Raw genomic sequence first — 18,869 nt, 5'->3', positions numbered from 1 at the left:
TTAAATCACATTTAATGGCGTCTGACCTTTACCCCTGTGCCCCCTCCCCTCTGGCTGAGGTCATCAATCACATTCTCCAACGGGACGTTAAAGCAGGGTTCTAGACACATCCCAGTACAGAAATATGAGACTTTTACTCTGGCCAAAACTATGCATGGAATTTCGCTCCCCTTCTCAAGGTGATAGTAGTCATGGAAACGCCTTAGGCGTTGACACACTGCAGGAGACCATGTATTTGTGCTGATAAATAAATAAAGGGAGACTAGTATAGATCTATTTCAAGCTATTTAGCTCTCATTTAGCTCTCAATATATATGTGTGTGTGTGTGTTTGTGCTGATATATATATACAACCCCTGGTATGCCCAAATATGGGAGGGAGCTCACTCCTCCCTCTTTCTGTCCTTCGGCTCATCACAGAAAACCATCCAGGCAGAAAACCATATTTTTATTTTTAATGTTGCCTTTTTATATTTGTGTTGTATTTGTGCTGATAAATAAATAAAGGGAGACTAGTATGGATCCATTTCAAGCTATTTAGCTCTCATCAGCTAGCCATACCCTTACTGGGATTTGAACCTGGGATGTGTTACATATTAGGCAGATTTGTTAGCCACTACACCACAGGCTCTCCTCCTTTATCAGCTAAGCCAGGGAAATAGGTATGTATTTGTGTTACAACCCCTGGTATGCCCAAATATGGGAGGGAGCTCACTCCTCCCTCTTTCTGTCCTTTGGCTCATCACAGAAAACCATCCAGGCAGAAACCTATATTTTTATTTTTAATGTTGCCTTTTTATTATATATATATATACCGTGCATAAGAAATGACTACAATTAAAAATGGCTACACAAATGTCAGCTTCAGGGTCAACAGATAGGCCCTAATGATGATATAGAGAGAATTCCAATTCCAATTTTATCATTCAACAACCTGTGAGGCAGTTTGGGGTGATATAGTGCTTGGTTCAATGAAGATTTGACAATGTTTTTCTGGACATTGTTCATTGCTCTATAATTACTGTAACACATTGGCTTTCAATGTTATTTAAGTGTCCTACTGAATTTATGCTGCCAAGGTAGTTCCTTAACTTTCTCAATGGACACTGCAGAAAACAAAATATTGATTTACCTTACCAATATTTTGCAAAGATTCCCATTATTGTATGTAATATATGAAATACTTTGAGCACTAATAAATTTCTATTGCAATATTGTATTGCATGTCTTGAAAATTTACAATTACATCCCTGTCTAAAGGGTATTGTTTTACATCTTACATTATTTTGGACAAGTACTGAATATGTAATAATAAAGCAATGATCCCACTGCTAAAGTTCAAGACTTCCCAGTTAGATTGTGAAGCACAGGAACAGTCTCATTATGGGTTGTTTTTAATTTGTAATGCTTCTATTGAAAATTGTGGTAAGGATAATTTCTTAAAATGTATGAAATTAACACTTATTCTATGATTGGGGTCTTGATGAGGCAAAGGGGCTTGAATGGATAAATGAAATTGTCATGTCCCCATTGGAGCCTGAAGATGAGCTGGAACTTGAGCCGACAGAGATTGAATGGGTGGCTTTTGTGGCTTTAGAGGAAAATGGGGAAGGGCAGGGCCTTTCAGGATTAGAACAGCTTGTAGACAGGGAGGAACAGGGACAGGATGAACATGAGAGACAGAGCTCAGGCAAGGAACAAGGACCACCCCCTCCTGATCCGAGAGCACCAAGAGTGGAGACAAGGTGAGAACAGCCTAGACTGAGTAGGCTACTTGAGAGAAGAGTGCCCTGCCTATCTTCACAAGGCACGCCTAGGGAATGAGACTTAAGGAGAAGCTGTGGGGAGGGGCATTTTTAGGGAACAAACACTGAGTTCCTTAAGTGCTGACGTTTGAACTTTCCAAGAGTCCTTGCATTCTTTCTGGCTTTCTGGACTAATTAACTGGATCCTTTTCTTCCTGAACTCCTTGATTTTCCTGCTGGATTTATTGCTATGCAGCCTTGGTGTAGATAGCTCTGGGCTGGACTATTTGCAGCCAGAGGCTACTTGAAGTGTGGGGGGCATTGTCATCACTTTGCTCTGAGACTTGCCAGAAATGTGGGAGTGTTTGGGGAAATTTGGAGCAATAAAGGGGCGGTTTAAACTGCCAGCTGCTTGTGTGATCTCTGTGCCGTGTCCCAGGTCATCACAGAAATTGTGGGCTATATCATTGGATATGTATATGTCGAGAAGGGTCTCCCAAGGTGAACAGGCCATGATGGATATGCCAGATTAACATTGATCACATCTGCCAATCAGCGTTTAATCAGCATGACAGATTATAGTCTATTCCTTCCACATACCAATACATTCTCAAAAACAGCCATCATTCCACAGAGGCCCTATGGCAACTACCCACAGCAGCAGGAAGACCTGCAAAAGGCAGAGGGTGCTAAGAATTATGGTTAAATCAAGCTGACTTTGGAATAGTTTAACAATGAAAACAGATGCGCAACTAGAAGAACCGTTGATTTAAACCCAACAATATGCATTGGGATATCATTGGATTATGTGAAACACACCGAACTTGATAGGACTGGGCATTTACTCTACACTAGAGGTATTGAAGACAGATGAGGCAGAGTTGGTTCAACCAAAAGCTGAAAGATTCTGTAGTAAAATATGAAAGTATATCAGAGTAGTCAAATGCATCATTCAATTGAACAAACAATACAAGTTTCAAACCATCCAAGCTTACATGCCAACAATAAGCTATAGTGATGCTAAGGTTGAAAAGTTTTATGATGATGTAACTCGCCTTCACGACAGAGAAAAATGCCAATACAAAATACTAATGGGTGACTTTAATGCAAGAATAAGAACAATACCTGGAGAAAAAGCGCCTGGCTTGTATGGAAGTTGTGAATGAAATAACAGAGGTGACAGACTAGTAGATTTTGCTGAAGGAGAGGAACTTTATATCATAAACTCATTCTACAAGAAAAAAGGTAGCAGAAAATGGACATGGAAGTGTCGATCTGGGAACACAAGCAAAATTGATTACATCATGTCAAGTGATAAAATCACATTCTGAATTGTACTGTCATCAGTCGTTTCAATATTGGAAGTGACCATAGAATGGCATGAGCTAAAGTGAAGATAGCTTGTCAAAAAGAGCATATGTAAATGATAAAGAAGTGACAAAAAACAAAAATAGATACTGATCAACTGTTAGAAGAGTAGAGTGATTTTGAGATTAATCTATCAAATCACTTTGCTCTATTATAAGATTTAGAAGAGATGAACATTACAGACCAAAATGAATAGGAAAAACACTTTGTACAGTCAAAAATCTCAGATGAAACTATTCATTTAATGAAAAAATAATGGACAATGAAAAATACAGGAAGTTTCACTAATAAACTGGAGTATGTTGAACTTTGCAAGACCATAAGAAAATGTATCCAAGAATAAATTCCTCAGTCTAACGTGAAGCTTGTAAAAAAGGCAATTGGATAAATCAAAAAGCAAGCTTAGAGAAAGAAAGAAGGTTTTGCAATAATATGTGAAGATGACTCTGTGTGTAGAACAAAACAGGAAATGTTAGAAATAATTGGAAAATTTTATTCAGAACTATACGAAAATCAAGATCACTCAAAAGTAACAATACCCATGAAAGAGGAAATGCCAGGGATATTGTGGAGGATGTATTGTGTCATAAAATCAATGAAAAATGGTAAAGCTCCAGTTTTACATGAGATAGTTTACATGAGATACTAGCAAAACTCAAGATGCCTCAGAGAAGACAATACTTGACGCATGGTGAAATGCTGAAGTGATTCTTATACACAAGAAATAGACCCAAGATGATTTAAAGAACTATTGCCCAATAAGCTTTCTTTCAATCATCTACATGGTTTTCACCAAGATAATGGCAAAAGGAATACTGAGAACATTAAATGATGCACAGTCAAAGGAGTAGGCAGGGTTCAGAAGTGGCTACAGCACATCCAGGTTTTTTCAGCAAGTCATTGAAAGGCACAGTGAGTACACCATGCCTCGGTGCATGGCTTTCATTGGCTATGAAAAGGCATTTGACTCAGTTATTCCAGCATGCAATAATTAAGGAATTGCTCAGCTGAGGCATAGATACTGCTTACATAAACTTAGTATAATCAATATATGAAAAAAACAATGGCAGCAATTTGCCTTAATGATCTAATAGTGGAAATCAACATAGAACGAGGTGTATGAAAGGCAATACAGTGTCACCTATCCTTTTCTCAGCCTGCCTTGAAGAAGCATTTGGCAAACTAGACTGGACAGAAGATGGAATAAAAATCAATGGCACCACAGGGCTTCCGGTTCCGGCTGTGGATCGTGACGGGCGTGCTTCGCTCGCCCCGTGCGCTCTTGGTGGGCTCCCCCTTAATCCGGGGGGCACAGGGAGCCTCATAGGGGCCCCTGCCGAGGGGGCGGCTAGCGGGGAGTCCCCTGCGGCGGCGGCGGCCGCAGGGGGGGGCTCCCTACATTGCCCTAGGCACCAGGAGGCAAAAGGGGAGGCGCGAGTTCGCGCTTTCGCGTCGAGGCAGCTGGACGAATTCGATGATTTGAAGGCTGCAGCTGCAATGTGGTGAGGTGGAAATCCCCCCCGTTCCCTTTTCAGACTGGAAAAAAAAGGATTGCCAGCTTTTTAAAACGTTCAATCTGCTCTTGAGAAGTGTGACTAGAGGGAGGGGGATTCCCCCCCCTTGGAAAAGCGGCTTTAAATTGCTCTCTGCCCCCGGAGGAGGTGTGGAGAGAACTGTGGAATGAAATCACACTCATAGCAAACAGTAGATGAATACTTTACTGCAATTGTGAAAATGAGGTGATGATTTGACTTTTGTGAAAACTTTAAAAACTTTTGGTTTGTTGCCTTCTGATCCCGGTGCTGGCAAGGCAAGATGGCACACTTCCGTTGTCTTTTTGTGCTTTGAAATTTGACTCCACACACAGAAATTGCTGGCATTTTGTCTTTGTCTCCGTGACACTCAGATATATTTCTTGATATACAATACCCTGGACTTGGAACAATGGATTTTATTATTTGGATTTGAGCTATAGAAAAGGTCTCTATTTGTCTGGACTGCCTGCCTCGCGATCTCTCTTGGCTACCCACCTTTACAGCTCCCTTTTTATTGTATGGACACAGATATCTCTGAGCTTTCTTTATTAAAATGGCACCGAAAAGACCACCACCTGGGAAACCAGGCTATGCGGGTTCTGCCCCTACATCTTCAACATCCAGTCCCAGCGGGCAACAGACACTAACATCTCTGTTACAACCCAAGCCCCCGGAGGAGGATCTAACTCAACAGATGCTACAAAAGATCTTAAAGGGGCAGGAGGAATTGAAGAACCAACTAAAAGAAATGAACGAACAGCTCAGAGAAAATCAAAACCGAATGGCTCAAAATGCGCAAAGATTGGAAGTTTTGGAGGAGGGGACGGCCGAGATGAGGGGGGAGGTGAGGGGAGTCCAGAGAGGAAATCAAGAACTTGAGAACCATCAGATAAAAATGGAGTTTGAAAGAGTGTCTTTTTTCCTTAGATTTCAAAATGTAATTGAGGCTGATGATGAAGATTTGAGGGAAATTATGACAAAGTTATTGGCTGAATATATTAAAAAAGACAGACAACAGCTGGGATGGGATATTGATCTGGTCTATAGAGTCAATTCCGCCTACGCTAGAACACACAATGTTCCAAGGGAGGTTCACATTAAATTCCTTAGAAAGACTACAAGAGATGAGATTCTGAGTGCACAAAGGGGGCAAGTGTTAAAATACAAGGATAGAGAGATAGCCATCCTGAAACAAATCCCAAAGAAAGTTAGAGATAAAAGAAAAAAAATATTTGTTGTTAGCGAAGAAATTATACCAGAAAGGGATTTGGTTCAGATGGCTTCTCCCAGAAGGTATGTTGATATTCTGGGAGGACACTAGAGTTAGAATTAACATAACCATGGAGGCGGAGGTCTTCATGGAAAAAAACAAAGTGCTCCTAGATAAAACCGATGACACCACATGGGATACATAAGACACGGGAGGTGCTGGAGCCTTGCTGGAGGGGGGAGAAGAGGCAACACCGAGAAAACTTAGATCACAAAAGTGAATTAGAAAAATAATGCAATTGCTAATATAGAGAATTTTTTTTTCTATTTGATATAAAATAGATTGAAGATATAAGATAAAAATATGCTGTCAAAATACTGCTAAGTAGTGAATACTTAATGTATTAATAAGTGAAAGTTGTGAGAATTGTGGGGAGTGCCATTTCCTGCATAATGTAGCTGTCAAAATTTGTAACTTCATCCACCATCCCTTTCCCTGAAATTTTCTGTAAAACCAATAAAAAAATTTTACAAAAAAAAAAAAAAAAATCAATGGCACCTATTTAATCCACTTGCAGAATTGCAGATGATGTTTTTCTCTTCTCAGAAGACCCCGAAGAGCTGCAAAGACACATGCACGAGCTGCACAAAGCAGAATAACCATTTGGCTTAAAAATAAACCTTAAAAAGAGCTAGGTTATATTTAATAAATTCACCAAAGAAAGAAATTTTGTATAACTGGAGAAGAATTAGACATAGGTGACCACTTCATGTACCTTGGCCAACATATCTCAGTGAAAGGGGATTTAATAAAGGAAATTGAAGTATTAAATGCGGTTGGCAGGCATTTGGCAAGCTAGGCATAATGTTCAAAAACAACCTCCCCCTATGCCTGAAGAGAAATGTTTTCGATCAGTGTGTGCTACCTGCTCTAACTAAGGCCGGTAAAACATGAACATTAGCCTCACAATTGATTCAAAAGTTATGAGTGGCACAAAGAGCCATGGAAAGATACATGTTCCGCACTACAAGAGAAGATAGAAAGACCTGCACACAGATTAGAGACAAACAAAAGTATATGATGTCATCAAGGGGGTAAGAGAATTGAAATGAGCTAGTCCAGTGATGACTAACCTTTTTCCCATCACATACCAAAAGCAGGGGGAGCGTAGCATGGTCATGAGCGGGTGTGCCCGCACCCATAATGCTATATGTGTGACACACCCACCCATGTGCATGCCCGCGCTCCCCCGCTTTTGGTACACGATGGACCCGTTTTTTGCCCTCCCCAGGCTCCAGACACTTTCTAGGAGCCTGGGGAGGGCAAAAGCAGCCTCCCCCCCTAGAGGCCACCCAGAGGCTTCAGGAGGCTCCCCTTAAGCCTCCAGAAGGCGAAAAATGGCCTTACAGGCAACACAGAAGTGACTTCCGGTTTGCCTGTAAGGCCGTTTTTCACCCTCTGGAGGCTTCAGGGAAGCTGCGGGAGGTTAAAAAAACAGCCTTAAAAGAAGGCTGAAGTCAGGGCACGCGAGGGTTGATCTAACAAATGGCTCCAAGTGCCACCTGTGACACGCGTGCCATAGGTTCGCCATCATGGAGCTAGTCAGGGACCAGTGGTCACATAGCAAGAAGAGTTGACAGTGGGTGAACCAAGGCAGTCATAGAATGGATTCCACTTAATAAAAAGTGAGGAGGAGGAGGAGGAGGAGGAGGAGGAGGAGGAGGAGGAGGAGGTGGAGGAGGAGGAGGAGGAGGAGGACAAAAAGAGGAGGAGAAATTAACAATGGAACCTGATTCTGAAACCTTTGATAACAGCAAATATTTTTAATGATAAAATATCAGATATCAGAATACATCCTATATAAAACAAGCAGTATTTCCCAAATATTTAAGGTATAATCAAGATGTTTTTTGGCATAATCACAGATAAATATTTCAACTGTATATGAAGCATCTCTTGAAATGTACCAGCTGGCATTTGCATGGCGGAACCCGGAAGAGCAGCTGGCAGCCGTGTACATGCGCACTGGCCAGTTGCTCTCTTCCGAGTTCTGGCACTCCAGCACACGTGCATGCACATGCACACACATACACACTTGTTCCAGTTTTGGCACTCAGTGCCGAAAAGATTAACCATCACTGGTCTAGGTAGTTTTTAGTAGTCATAAACAGGAGTCCAGTCATAGGAAACTAACAATATTATCTACTACACCAACATTCATTTCCTGAAAAGTTGAAAGCAATTTGTGAGTCAACGATTAAAGAAATAAATTGCCAGACCATTGCTTTGCAACATCTCACCACCTCCCTCTTATTTCTTTCACTGAAATAATCTAAGAATTTTTAAATTAAAAACATTTGCCTGTCCCTTTCTTAAGGAGCATTGGTATCAAATTTCAGTTCCATGGAAATTGTTGTTCAATAATCCAAATTGTTGACTATACTTCATTGTTCCTATAACATACAGGGAAATGTCCTTTGGAAATGAAATCATGAAGCTATCTCATTTTCTCAGTAGGTCTGTTTCTATTTGAAATCAACAGGAATATTTATCATAATTTCTGATCTATAGATCTAACATAGCCTCCCTTAAAGCTCCTGCCATCCACATGAACCTTAATTAGTAAGGTGTTTAGTTTAAATAGGAGCTTAACGAAGCTACATCTCATCACATTCTCTCCTCACACATATATTCCTGATAACCATGTACTTGTTTAAAGTCACCTAAAGTGGCATTTTCAACAATGCTTAGCTCTGCTACAGACATAGTATGATGGTGTATCTTTTTCCAAGGTGATTTAAACCATCACACTCGTCAGTTCCTTTCCCAAGCAATTGATGCTCACAAATCAATAGGGCCAGTATCCAAAAAGTGACTGATTCAAAACTTCAAAACATTCCATCATTGACCTCAGCATGTCCCTCAATCTACAAAGGCTCAGCTTTTGTGTGTGTGAAAAAGCTCAGCTAAAATTTATTAGAGATCCATGGATAAATCAGAGATGCAGAGAAATCTTCAACCTCTGTTAAGCAGCTCTTCAATACTATTCAGTCCCTGCATTTTTAAGAGCGATTTGGGGGAGTGAAATTTAGCTATGGAAGCTTTTCTTAGCATAGAGAGCAACTGGGGAGAATTGTAGAGTATTGTATGCAGTTTTCCAGTAAACATACTGAAACATAAAGCACATTATGGTTTTGGATTCCTTTATTGTCTGAATCCAGCTCTTGTGCAATATTAACTAATATATGTTCTTCAAAGAAGGAAAGCAGACTATCTGTAAAGCAGGAATAACTTCACCTACATAATGTTGATGGGCTCAGCTTTTGTAATACCTGACAAAAGAAGACCATAGTAACAACTGAGGGCAGCCGCTTTTATCTATGCATGCCTCATTTGCAAAAAGCAGATGTAATAAGTCTGAAGCAAGGCAATCAAAGGGGCAACTAACTGCAGCTCCCTAGCTGAGTCTTGGAACACTAGTCAAGCTGCTTTTGCAGACCAGCTGAAAGTGATGGACACATCCTTATTTGTAAGTGTTTAATGTTTCTTAGGAGGCACTTCTCAAAGAAATTGGTATGTAATGGCAGCACTCACTGGAAAAACAGGCCGATTAGAAAATGCACTAACTTATCTGGTATTCATTTGAAAAGTAAATGGATGCAAGCAAAGGTGAAAGTTCACTACCAATTCAAATATTTTTGCTTTAACAGGCCCTAGCACTCCTGCTTTAATTCAAGCAGAAACACAAGTATGAATAATCAAAGTGGATGATGCTCATATATAAAAAAAGAACCCTTTGTGCTTTTGCACCATTTCCAATGGCCATTGAAGCTTAATGGCACAAAATTTACATTCCCCTCTTTAATTTGTATTCAGTTCCTTCCTTCCGAGTGATGTGATTGTGATTTTTCTCCTGCCCGTCGTATTATTTTGATGCAAATGTTATGTTATGTGTTGCTCCAGTCCAATTTCCTGCCTTGCTTCAACTGGCACCCCCTCCTCATTTTCTCTCTTGCACAGAGACAGGAAAATAGTGCAAAAATTGGGGTCAGGCAAATAAGTTCTTCAACTTCTGCTCTAATTAATGGGGGGAAACCAAAGCGGAGATCTTGAAACACCTTGAAAAGCAGGAAAAGAAATCATTATCTTCAAAATATTTTTGAAAAAAATTGCAGACTGGGGTTCTGCCCCCCCCCCCTTGAACGGATTCCAAATTCTGCCGCGTGCCGCGCGCTCGGCGAGCCCTTCGGCTGCTCCTAATCACCCAGGGAAGGCAGCTTTATTGAGATGCAGGGGGGCTTCGCACCAAAGCCTGCGAGCGGAAGGCCCCGAGGGTACCCATCGCCAAATAATGTATGCAGTGGCTAATTTAGCATCCTGTGACTAATTTCCATTTCTTGTGCTCAGAGTTGGCTTGCTAATTACAGAGATGTTGTCTTAACTTTCGTTAATTACATTCGCCTGCTTTTCTAGCAGGCAACGGAGCAAATGAAGGGGGCCGAGCTCTCCAAAAGAAGCAGAAGGGCCCGGAGGAAAGAGGAGGAGGAGGAGAAAGATGCCGCAACGGGGATGACAGAGCGCCGTGGCTGCACGGCGCAGCCTCCCCTGCTTTCATCCCGCTCCTCTCCGACGAAGTCCGCCAGCGAGAAAAGACGCGTAATTAGCTTCCCGGCTTTCATTAAGCGCCACGACGCTCTGCCAGCCCTGTTGGCGGCCGGATAATCCGGCGCTAGGCCGCAATGAGTGCGCTTCTGTCCCCGAGTCTTGTCGGCAGCTAATGCGAAGATTTTCCGGAGCAGGCCCGCATATTCCGGCTTTATATCCCCTTTCGCGCCTTCTTTACTACGTCTTCACTGCGCCTTTATGCTTAAAAACGCAAGTTGTCTTTTCTTTAGTTTCTTTCTCTCTCCTCCCTTCAATGTCATTCAAAGCAGCAGTAAATAAAATGCCTTTTATTTCATTCGGGCTCACCGAAAGTTCCCTAGTTAAGAGTTACCTGTAGAAATTTACAGATGAAATCTCAATCAAGAAGAAAGTTCAGAAAAGATGATGGCAGATGACAGCACAATGGGAAACTTTTCAACCTACTCTGTGAAAACCTTCATTTGCACTGGAGTAAGATCTTGCAATTATCACCAAACTCAAAGCAGCAAGCAACTATTCTTTTTTAAAAGTATAAAGGGCAGCTAGTGTGCATTTCTTTCTGAAAATAGTTAGGCAATTACCTCTAGGCTTGAAATACTCTCTCTTGACCTGACACATTAGCTATATTGTGGCTAATCAGATTAGATGCAAAAGAGGCCATTTCACTTTTGAGAGAGGCAGTTTATAGTAGGGCAACCTTCCCACTAAGTTACCAGAGTGCAATTCTGACTTCTGTGTAGGAGAGCTTTTTCTTCCTATGGTAGTTATTCTAAGCATAACTCAGTTCTTGCAATGCTGATGTGACAGCTGACCAGAATGATCTTTGCTGTCTGAGCTGTGGAATAAAATACATTTTATTCACTGTTGAGAGGAGGAGAAACTTGAAAGTGCTGATTAACTGATGGACTCTTAACAGAAGACATCCCCCCCACCCTTTACTGTACCCCCCCACCCTTTACTGTACTGACACCTGGCTTTATCTTCATTCCTGAGAGGTATTATGTGTGCAGTATTAACATACTGCACACATAATATCTCTCAGGAATCGAAGATAAAGCCAGGTGTCAGTACAGTAAAGTTTACCACAACAGCTATGAGGAAGTTTATACAATATAGGTAATCCTCCACTTATAACATTCATTTAGTGACTTTTGACATTACAATGGCACTGAAAAAAGTTATTTATGACCACTTTCCCCATGTCTAACTTAACAATTGCTATGATTCACTTAAAAGCTGTGGCAAAAAGTCATAAAATGGAGTAAAACTCACTTAACTGTCTTGCTTAGCAACAGAAATTTTGGGCTCAATTTTGGTAGCAAGTTGAAGACTGCTTGTAAAGACACCTTTTTCCCAAAACACAAAATTATATAATTATTTAAATTATTGATGCAAGATCAATATTAACACTGGGATTGCCAATATGCAAAGTAAATGATCTGTGAGAAAACTGGCTTAAAATAAAGCAATTATTTGTCTTGTTTTACATCTGATCAGGCTGCCTCTCCTACACAATGATTGTTTCCCATTGTGGTTGAACATGCAATTGGGTTTGAGCGGGCTATTTTCCTGCTATGTTCCACCTGTTATTAATGGCAGAAAATGAGAGATTTTGGATGGGCAAGGCTGACTAGTCCCAGCCTTTTCTCTGCAAGCCCTTCCACTGTTGCATTTGGGTTTGTAAGCTGATCAAAGAAGGGTGTTGAATCTGCTCAGTAAAAGAAGGATTCCTTGTGCTGATATCACCAGCAGCAATTATGGAAGTGCTAGGAAACTGCCGTTTCAAGAGCAAAGAAAATACTATTCCTATCAGCACAGTTTGCTGCTGCTTCTTTTTTTTAGCAGATGCAAGGTTTTCATGAATCTTCAAGCGTGTCTTTGTGCTGAATGTGAAACAATAGAGATGTGCATGTATTATATTCTTGTATATGACTAGCACATTGACTGGGCTTCTGACAATCTTAAGTGGGTCATTTTTATTAGCTTTGTGTAATCTGTGTCATGTACAGCATCCTGCTTCTCAGGTTCCATTAAAAAAGGACTGATAATGAATAGAGTACATTTTTACCAACTGTGACGGAAACAACTTGCCCAATTTTATTGAAGCATGGCTTCAGAAAAGTTTGTGCACAATTTGCTCCCCCCACCGCAAGTGCAAAGGGCAGCAACATGAGGAAGGCAGCACTGAACAATAGTCAAGCAAATAAACTTCTTGCATTCAAGCACCGTGTTGAGGTTTCCAGATCCATGCTTCCTTTCATACAAAAACAAGTTTAAGGGGAGGGCAGGAAAATAGAAAGACCCTGTTGTTTTCAGATGTGGGATTGTACAGCTGTCATTAATAGGCCTAGACAACATTGTCCCAACAAGTGCTTCTGTTGTAGGGAAATCATAGCTCTTCGCTATCCCAATCACTAAATCAACCATTCTTGTTCCAGCATTTCTATCTATTCCTCTGCCATTGTGGCAAAGAAATGGTGCTTGATGTTGTTGTTCAAACATTAATCTTACATCATTTCAAAAATCTGCCCACCTCTAGTCCTTCCATCTACAATATCCCCTCATGAAAAAGTAGAACTCTTTAAAGGGTATAAGGATCCTAATCTACAGTGGCAGCACATTTCCCTTACAATTTCAGTCTAGCATATACTTAAAATAAAACTCCTGTTTATTGTACATCTTTGTGCACTTTAATTCCAGTATGTACAGTATCTACCCTGGGATTTAACCTAAATAAATCTATCCCCAACCCTAAAAAATCTCTTTCCACAGCAAGCAGCAAATGCTTTTCCTCCTCGCAACTTCGTCTTTTGGTGAATTGTGAGTCGCAGGACTTCTCTTTACACCCACAAGGCTCAAAGAGTAATAATAATAATCTTCAAGACTAGGAAGGAATGGAAGAGTTAAACCTCTTCTCCCTCATTGCACAATGCTGTTTTCTCTCTTTGGATTGTGTGAAGGCCCTACTTCTAGGCTTTCATATTTCCTTCCTGTTTTGTCAAAGATGCATGTAGGGACAGTAAGTAGCCCACAAATCATGGCATGAACATTGCCATTCATTCACCATTGCTGTGCAGTCCATCTTGTGGCACAGCCATGGTTGACTTTTAAAAATGATAAAAAAGGATAGTACAGGTTCTCGACTTACAACAGTTCATTTAAAGACTATTCGAAGTAACAATGGCTCTGAAAAAAGTGACACGACCACTTTTCACATTTGCAACATTTACAGCATCCCAATGTGATCAAAATTCAGGTGCTTGGCAACTGTTTCATACTTATGACCATTGTAGTGTCCTGGGGTCATGTGATCCCTTTTTGCAACCTTCGGATCAGCAAAGTCAATGGTGAAGCCAGGTTCACTTAGCAACCATGTTACTAATTTAAACAACTGCAGTGATTCACTTAATAACTGTGACAAGAAAAGTGGTAAAATGGAGCAAAACTCACTTAACACATTTTTCATTTAGCAACATAAATTTTGGGCTCAATTGTGGTGGTAAGTCAATGACTGCCTGTACTTAGAAGGGAAACCACCAGAAATTAATGGTACTAAAATCAGAAATTACCAGGATTATATAGATTGGGCTGAGAAGTTAAAAGTCCAGAAAAAAATGCAGTGGCAAACCACTTCTTCCCCATGGCCAAGGAAACTATACAGTATGGATGAATGTCTTAAAGGTGCTTTTTCAAGAGGTAACTGGACTTTCTAGTTCTTCTTTGAAGACATTTTGCTTCTCATCCAAGAGGCTTCTTCAACTCTGGATGAATGTCTTTATTTCTTAAAAGCAGTTTTTGTGATCCCACAAAATTGTTTTTCCTTATCCTACCTACTTTGGGAACAAGCCTTTAGAATGCAAACCTAAGTGTGGCCAGTAGCTTCTAAAATGATGAGCTCTACATTAGGGTTTAAATTGAGTTTCTCATTTCCAAGATCCGTTGCTTATGATAGTCTCAGCAGGTGGCAGCACCTGTCTGTGTTTGGAAGCTGAGCAGATTCAGGTTTAGTACTTGGATGGGGGACCTCCAAGGAATTTTAGGACTGTAAATTAGCTATAGTACAGGAAGTAAAAGAAAAATGATGGAGAGGAAGCAGTGACAAGTTACTTTTCTACTGTTGCCAAGAAATCAACATAACCATGTTCATGATGTCACTGGGAGTGGAGCTCAATTGCAAGGATCTGAAATCCCTTTTAGGTTATCTAAAGTAACCTTTCCTAGTGCAGGGTTTTATAATGCCTTGTAAGAATGCTCCATCTTTCTTAAAACTCTTCCTATAGATCAGGGCTATCAAACTCTCGACCCACGGGCCAAATGCGTCACACACTGGCCATGCCCACCCCTGTTTTAGCAAAGGGTGAAAAAGTCATGTGATGCCGCCGCAACGACCTGAGTTTGACACCCCTGCTATAGATTAACCCCTTTGCCTACATTTGGGATTAAAACTAAATTTGCATGCACAGGATCAGGTATCAGTCTGCATTCATATTTATTTCTGTATTTAAGTTATGACTTGTTGAGGCTTTAAGAACTATCCTATAACTACATACATAGGGTCCACTGGGTTGTAGTGGGAAGATTTATTTTGAGTCACTATAAAACAAGTGGGCAATCTTTTGACAAGGCACTTGACTTTTAATGGAGGAGGGATAAGTATGTAATAATACAGAGTGGGAGGACTGTATCATATATCTGTATCATATAGAAGGATCTTGACAAACTTGAACATTGGGGACTAACAAAATGAAATTCAATGGTGAAAAAAATAAGGTTCTACATTTAGGCAGCAAAAACGAAATACATAGGTACAGTATAGGTGGTACCGTGCTCAATAGTAGTAACTGTGAGAGGGATCTTGGAGTCCTAGTGGACAACCATTTAAATATGAGCCAGCAATGTGCAGCAGCTGCCAAAAAAGCCAACACAGTTCTAGGCCACATAAACAGAGGGATAGAATCAAGATCACGTGAAGTATTAATACCACTTTATAATGCCTTGGTAAGGCTACACTTGGAATACTTCATTCAGTTTTGGTCGCCACAATGTAAACAAAATGTGGAGACTCTAGAAAGAGTGCAGAGAAGAGCAACAAAGATGATTAGGGGACTGGAGACTAAAACATATGAAGAACAGTTGCAGGAACTGGGTCTGCCTAGTTTAATAGAAAGAAGGACGAGGGGAGACATGATAGCAGTGTTCCAATATCTTAGGGGTTGCCACAAAGAAGAGGGAGTCAAACTATTCTCCAAGGCACCTGAGGGTAGAACAAAAAGCTATGGGTGGAAACTAATCAAGGAGAGAAGCAACTTACAACTGAGGAGAAATTTCCTGACAGTTAGAACAATTAATCAGTGGAACAACTTGCCTTCAGAAGTTGTGAATGCAAAGATGTTGGATAGCCATTTGTCTGAAACGTTATAGGGTTTTCTGTCTAGGCAGGGGATTGGACTAGAAGACCTCCAAGGTCCCTTCCAACTCTGCTGTGTATTCTGTTCTGTTCTATTCTATTCTAAGTAGCTTGGGGCAAGAATGCTTGATAGACAAGTTATGAGCTTTTTGTTACATTTAAAAACTATTCTAGGCATATTGTGAATTTTTCATGTGTTTTCTCTCTCAAAATGTTAAACTGACTGTTTTTAGCAATTAGGTTAAATGGGCTCCATGTGGCAATGTTCAACTCAGGTTTCTGGAGTTTCTCCCATGAGGCCATTTCCACTTTCATTTTACAGAAGTGACTTTGTTAAAAAGAATACAAGAACTGAAGCATAAAAGTATACAGTATGTGAATCAATGCAGTTAGAATCTCTGTGGCCCATCATCTGGGCTTGCATGGTTCAGCATGCACTGTATACCTACACTTCAGGGGTCTTGATCTGGGATTTGCAATATTTTATTTTTTCAAGAAGTGAATTCTTTTCACACCCAAGACCACCAGATAACCCATACTGATCTGTTCCTAAGGCATCCTGATGTAAGCTAGATTTATTAGTGTCAAACTAACATGTCATTTCAATGGAAATTTTAGGACTGATTCTTTACAAGACTCATTTAACCCTTATTCTATTTGTTTGTTTGTCTGTTTGTTTTGCAGAGGATGAAGAACAAAACTGATAAAAAGCTATCATGTTCCCCACTTAACTCATTGAAAGACAACTGGGAGAAAATAGTGATAAGGCCAGAAAGCATCCCATGGAATTTGGTAAGAATAAGACATGCTTCTTTGTAAAGTTGTTTTAGGCCCCTATCCATGTCTGCTTCCAAAACTGGCACTCATTTAAGGACATTACTTTCCTTTATTAAGAAATCTCTAATACTGGCAACTTCTCAAGACTCCCATTTTACAGTAAAAACAGTCCCCACTTTTCCCTTTATCCAATTGTGTGTGTCTGCCTGGCCCCCCTCATTAGCAATCTATTTGTCCCCTCTTGAAAGTCTGTTGTGAAAAACAAGCCAGGCTCTCAATGGGACCATTGAGCAAACATGAGGCTCTCAATGAGGCTTTGTTGGGAAAAAGTATGAATAGCATCCTTTGGATCTGGGCAAATTGGCCCACACGCCCCTTATGAGGAACAAGGATTGTTCCTGCTTACTAATAAATCTGCTTTAGCAATGCCCCTCTTTAAGCATAGGAACACATCGTGGCAAAGAGACTGTCTTTATGGCCTAACATATTACTGAATGGCTGTCTTGAAGTCCCAAGGACTACTTGGCATAGAAAACACTTTCAATATGAATATTGATTCTCTGCAGGAAAAACCTATTAATAGTGTATATAAGAATGTAAGGACTGTTTCACACAAGCCAAGTGTGACTTCCCATTGTGTGTTCATGGGTTAAAGTATGTATTTGTTAATTAAATGCACGGGTTATATATGATGCTATATAAGGAGACCCAAAGTTTTATGGGAATTAGCAGCCAAGGCAGAGTGGGAGCAAATGCTCACAGTGCGAGATTGCCAAATACTTTAGAATTAGAAGCAATAATGCTGAAATCTCATAAGATTTGGGTGTAAATACCTCACGAGGTTTGGTATAATGAGGCTTTTAAAATTTTACTCCTTAAAAAAATGACCACTATTTCTTTACGCAAAATTGTGCAATGAAACCAACACTTGAAAAGGTTACCAAAGTCCAGTTGTGTTGTCCAATTAAAAATGGCAAGAAACTATGCTATCTAGCTTTTAAGGTCTAGAAGTAACAAAACTGGATTGAAAATATCTGTACAGACTTGATGTTGTAAGTTGCCCACTGTGGTTTAAATATCCAAAAGTGTGGTGGATTGTTTCCATCTGATTGGAAACTCTAGTGATGATCCAATCCTGCATCTGTCTCCTCAGAAGTAAATCTTCTGGCTTTTATCCAGGCAAAGCAGATATAGGATTGAAGCTCAGAGGAGGGAAATGACCTGAAACAGACCGTTCACATGCTGTTTCCTTCTAAGAAGCTTTTAGGCAGTATCATAAATCAGAAGACACTGACAGGGTAGTCCTGTTCTTATTTATACAGTACTGTGCAAATGTTGTAGGCAGGCATGAAAAAATGCTGTAAACAAAGAATGCTTTCAGACATATAAATAATGATTGTTTATTTTGTCAATTTTCAAAATACAAAGTGAGCAAACAAAAGAAAAATCTAAATCAAATCAATATTTGGTGTGATCACCCTTTGCCTTCAAACCAGCATCAATTCTCATAGGTACACTTGCACAAAGTCAGGGATTTTGCAGGATTATAGTCAGGTGTATGATCAACCAATTATACCAAACAGGTGCTAATGATCATCAATGTCATACGTAGGCTGAAACCCAGTCATGAACTGAAACAGAAAGAGCTGTGTAGGAGGCTTAAAACTGGGTGAGGAACAGCCAAACTCTGCTACCAAGGTGAGTTTGTGAAAGACAGTTTCATGTCATCGCAAGATTGAGCACAGCAACAAGACACAAGGTAGTTATACTGCACCAACAAGGTCTCTCCCAGACAAAGATTTCAAAGCAGCAGGGGTTTCAAGATGTGCTGTTCAAGCTCTTTTGAAGAAGCACAAAGAAACGGGCAACGTTGAGGATTGTAGATGCAGTGGTCAGCTAAGGAAACAGTGCAGCAGATGAAAGACACATCAAGCTTATTACCCTTTGAAATCGGAAGATGTCCAGCAGTGCCATCAGCTCAGAACTGGCAGAAACCAGTGGGACCCAGGTACACCCCTCTACTGTCCAGAGAAGTCTGGCAGAAGTGGTCTTCATGGAAGAGTTGCAGCCAAAAAGCCATACCTCTGACATGGGAACAAGGCCAAGCGACTAAAGTATGCACCAAAACATAGGAACTTGGGGTGCAGAAAAATGGCAGCAGGTGCTCTGGACTGATGAGTCAAA

General features: G+C 40.5%; 1 long non-coding RNA gene across 2 annotated transcripts in view; it reads left to right on the top strand.

Moving 5' to 3' along the window:
- LOC309390770 overlaps positions 1 to 18,869 on the top strand; it is a 100,192-nt gene that overhangs the window by 68,003 nt on the left and 13,320 nt on the right. For both annotated transcript variants that reach the window (XR_014175176.1, XR_014175177.1), the window contains exon 5: positions 16,593 to 16,700. This is a non-coding gene — a long non-coding RNA (uncharacterized lncRNA). The remainder of the gene's footprint in view (positions 1 to 16,592; positions 16,701 to 18,869) is intronic.

Source organism: Natrix helvetica (assembly GCF_964273705.1).
Source record: "Natrix helvetica genome assembly, chromosome: 4".
Lineage (NCBI taxonomy): Eukaryota > Metazoa > Chordata > Lepidosauria > Squamata > Natricidae > Natrix > Natrix helvetica.
Note: the sequence above shows the minus strand (reverse complement) of the source record. Positions and strands in the feature narration are given on the sequence as shown.